Raw genomic sequence first — 4,793 nt, forward strand, 5'->3', positions numbered from 1 at the left:
TAATCGGATCTATACAAATCGTTTGTTCGTCGTTCGTTCTTATTTGTTCGTTAAAATTATTTATTTGTTCGGTTATTGTTTATTTATAAAAAATTAAACAAATTTTTTTTGTTAAGTTAGCGTCTTATGGCTCGAATTAAAAAAAAATTTTTTTTAAACGATAAATTAATTTTTTTTATTGTTTGTTCGATTAATTTGATTGTTTGTTCGATCATTTTTCCATTTTAATTTAATTTTTTCTTAACAATATTTTCAGTTTTTTTTAGTTAGTTCGGCGCATGCGCAGACTTGTGAAACTGTTAAGCGACTCTAGGTCCCTTAAGGGGTCGAAATCTCACTGTGTATCTACGTTAGCTCCAATCAGCTCCAATATTGTATTTATGGCAATATTGCTAATTAAATTTATTGAAATAGAAGTATTACGGAATATAATTCACTCATGTATTCAATTGTGATAATGTCGGTTGGTGTTTAGTTATTTGCATAATAGTTTGGAGTATCTATTATAGAAAAATCTGCTGATTGATTTATCAAAAAAATCCTTAGCAGTACAATGAGAGGTCGAAAAATTATAGCTGATTAATTTATTACTAATTGTAAAGATGAAGTTTCGTTTTTGTAAGTATGCATTTTTTTTTATCTAATAAATTTTTTATGCATTCAAAAATTAAATCCTTACAATTTTTATAAATTTTCAGATCTCAGTGAATAATCATTTACATATAGCCTAAGTATTTAAACAAATATCACATGATCATAAAAAATCGTAATAAAGTAAATATAGGCTTTAATTTAAGCAATTTATTAAATTTGTTATCGACAAAGGACATACTGTGAATGTTTAAGATGAACGGAGTACTTATATTGAATGCGTCAACAAAGCGATACATAGGTTAAAATGTTTCAACATGATTGGAGTAAGTTGATAAATTCTTTTTAAAATATTTAAACTACCATTGACAATCTCTTTAGAAGAAATTTCTTTAATCCAATCAGTAATTATTTTTACTAATACTTATTTTTATTCCGTTATATCAACAATCTTATATTATTTTTTTTTTCGAGAACAATACATTCACATGCTGCACTTATTGATAGTTATGAGAATTTATATAACTGAAACTTGGAATACTTACGAATTGCATACTTACCGTGTGGTTTTCATTTAAAAAGAAAGATTCCATCTCATTGACACAAGTAAGTTATTTAATTGTCAATGCAACTGTATAAGTAATTTAGTTAATTTCTACAATTATTTTTCAATACCTAGGTTTATTCTTATACGTTCAACAAAATGTATAACTTTTGAGATAGATCATTTTGAAAATGGAGTTGTTTTGAGTGTATCAACTAAAGAATGGCCAATTAAGAAACGTTTATAAAGGTATAGAAAATCTTTTTCAATTCTAATAATCACAATTTCTTTAATAATGTTTATATATTTGACCTCATTCCTCATATTCTAGATGTCAAGACAGTGCAGCTTACATGAATCTTGGCCGTGTGCTAGCCTAAAAATGTTTAGAGAGTGGAATAATATTTGTCCGTGCTGATGCCGATTTACCAGATAGTGAAAAAACTAATTTAGCGTTGCAACAATTAGTTAATGAGGGTACTTCACTAAAAGAACCATTGCGCAAAAAATTTTCTGGATTAAGTAAGTATTTATCATTAGTATTTTACATTGAAATAAATTTTCTTAGAGCTAGAGAATTTTTCATGTACTTAAAATGTTGAAACATATATTATACTGAAATCAGTAGGTATCTAACAATTTTTGGTTTAGTTGCGAAAATAAATTAGTACAAAAATAATATTTTTAAAAAATTGCACTTTCAGTTTTTTAAAATTTTGAAATGTAGAATTTCTTTTTAATTTTCTCTGACGAATTATTTATTAAAAAAATTTTCTAAAAACTAAAAGACGTCTGCTGATTTTTAGTATGATGAAACAAATTACTATAAATGAAATTAATTAGAAGATTTTCAAGTATTAAATAATAATAATATGATTACGTTTTCGTACCAAAATTTAATTTGAATTATTTACATAATGTAAATTATTGGAAAAAATTAATTATTTGTCAGAAATCGTAATTATCTACGATTTATACTGTTGTTTAAAATGGAATCATATCCAGAATTATAAAAAGATAGTTAATCAATAACATAGTTCGTGTATTGCAAGGGGTCCATTTAGAACTTTCTAATGCATCCCACATGTTATCTTGTTTGTTGATCTCGCGATTAAGATTATCGGAATCTACCAGCAGTGGGTGCTCTAAAAAAATAATAATTCATACAATGACCTTATAGAACAATAAATAAATAGTTAATTGTATTTATGTAAAAAAATTACCAGTATTTTTAATTTTTGTTTAAACAATTCGATTGTTCGTCGTTTGTCCGTCAATGTCCGATATAATTGTTTATTTGTCCGATAATTAGTCCGGCGATTGAAAAATGTTGGTACAGCAGTTGACAAAAGAAGAATAAATACTTTCAGTTCTGAAGAATAAATACTTTTGTTGATATTTTTCTCAAGCTTTCAACAATCAACATCAATCTTAATTTTGGATTTTAACTTAATCCAAATCTTCATTATGATGAATAAGTTCTTTTAACAATTTATCGTGGCCTTAAGCTATCGCCAAACGAATTATTCATGACATATTTAGTCATATTTAAGACATATCTAATTAACATCCAATCTGGTATAGGTTATTATAGTCACGTGATCCACTAACAAAAAAAATCGTCTCTATTTATCTTGAAATTAATTAAATATTTATTTTAAAATTAATTCAAAAATTATTTATTATTTTTAATCTGTTTGATACTTATTTATTGAGAAGAGTAATTTTTTATTGAAATTAGTTTGTAGATATGTAATTATTTATTAAATACCATACGGTATAGGTTATGGTAGCCACGTGGCACATTGTTAAAAAATTATTTTTTATATTTAATTTAATTATTTTGTATTTAATTCTATTTTTATATATATTAAATTCACCGATAGAGCTTCGACAGACAATCCAACAAAAAATAAAAATAAGCAAGGTAATAATTCATAACATGTAAACAATATATAAGTAAATATTTTGTAAATTATTGCTTGATTTGGACAAATAAGCGATTATAAATATTTTATAAACATTATAATGAGTTGATGCATCTTTAATAAATCGGTTAGGAAAAATCCATAATTTCTAATTAAAAAATAGATAAATATTTTCAATGAGCCATAAGCCGATATTACTCATACATTCCACCTGTTTTGAAACATTTAGGGCTAAATTTTCAATCCAAGGTAAAATTTTATTCAATGTTAAAATATATCTATATATTAATGTATATAGATATACAAGCAATTATAATTTTATCCTGGATTTTAATTTATCCTCGATTGAAAAACTGGTCCTTAGAAAATTTTTTGTTAAATTAATATTACTGTTTCAAAAGGTGAGCCTTAGCTTATATGCATTTGATTTATTTATTTTATTTTTTGGCTTCTGCTCTCAGCAAATTAATTATTGGAAGACAATTAGATTCAACGACAGCAGAAATATTTATGATCGCTTATCTTTCCAAATGGAATGATAATTTACAAAGTGAATATGTGCCTATTGTTTACATATTATATATGAACTATTAGCTTTCTTATTTTTATTATTTGTTGAAATGTCCCTCAAAACACTATTGGTGAATTTAATATAAAAAAAAAAAAAATTAAATATGAAACGAGTGAATTTAATATTAAAAAGTTAATTTAACATAAAAATGAATTTCTTAATAATGTACCACGTGGCTGCCATAATCTATACTTATACTGCCTGGCATTCAATAAATAATTAGATATCTATAAATGAGGTCTTGAAATTCTTAAAGCGAGGTTCAGTTAGACTAAGAGATAGATGTTAGACTAAACATATATATTTATATATATTTTTTTTTCTTAAGTAGGTACTGCTACAGACACAATCCACGGACTAGATAATTAGGGTCCCGGACTCCTCCAAAAACGGACGAAAAAAACAGATCCGCCCGGGTCTAGTATCCACAAGTCCACGGATGATATTTATAGACACATCGATTATATCCATCTAAGCCAATATTTGTCGATGAATACTTCGATGGTGACGAGTGGATTTTACTTATTAATGAAAAAATATATAAATTAAAATTATAATAATGCGTATTAATTAGATATAAATGTATGTATCAATACTTTACCCTGGGATTTTGTTCCATAGTCTAGAAACGGCGTTACATATTTTTAAAACTTTGGTTCCTAACCCCCTGTAATCATTCATCGCAACCAAACTATTTTTTTGTTCCTCATTAGCATATCTTACAAAACCATAGCCTTTACTAAATTCAGAACTATCTAAAATAACTAGCAGTACGGATAGAATTATAGTTAGCTGCAAGTGATAATTAGATTTAAAGAATTGGTGTATTTTTTAAATTTTCGATGAGCAGTGCGCGAGACCTTAGACCAGATATCCTTATTTTAATATTTATTTAACTGCAATAAATGTTACTATTATTTTTTTAATAATTTTTTTAATTATTTGATCCTTTAATAGTTTTACTTCTATGTACTGTACATATGAACAACGCATCTTTTACACTGAACACACATACACTCCACGAGTATCTATACTGCCTCATTTTTATTTGTTCATACTTTTTAAATATTTTATATGAGGATGGGCAGGATATTTATGACCATTCAACTACCTATTACACTTACCATTGTCACAAAATATTTAATAGAATCAATCCCTA

At 26.0% G+C, this 4,793-nt stretch overlaps 2 long non-coding RNA genes across 2 annotated transcripts; one reads left to right on the forward strand and one right to left on the reverse strand.

Annotated features, from left to right (window-relative positions):
* Nucleotides 1-309: 309 nt before the first annotated feature.
* LOC141532103 (uncharacterized) lies at nucleotides 310-4,563 on the forward strand. The gene is made up of 6 exons (XR_012480034.1): nucleotides 310-618; nucleotides 699-917; nucleotides 1,066-1,197; nucleotides 1,271-1,384; nucleotides 1,467-1,657; nucleotides 3,963-4,563. It is a non-coding gene; the product is annotated as an uncharacterized LOC141532103 (long non-coding RNA).
* Nucleotides 2,012-3,956, reverse strand: LOC141532105 (uncharacterized). The gene is made up of 2 exons (XR_012480038.1): nucleotides 2,359-3,956; nucleotides 2,012-2,280 (listed from the first exon to the last, which is right to left on the reverse strand). It is a non-coding gene; the product is annotated as an uncharacterized LOC141532105 (long non-coding RNA).
* Nucleotides 4,564-4,793: the final 230 nt, after the last annotated feature.

The sequence above is a fragment of the Cotesia typhae genome, unplaced genomic scaffold (assembly GCF_013202065.1).
Source record: "Cotesia typhae breed Kobodo isofemale line unplaced genomic scaffold, CoteBio_Ctyphae contig_56, whole genome shotgun sequence".
NCBI classification, from domain to species: domain Eukaryota; kingdom Metazoa; phylum Arthropoda; class Insecta; order Hymenoptera; family Braconidae; genus Cotesia; species Cotesia typhae.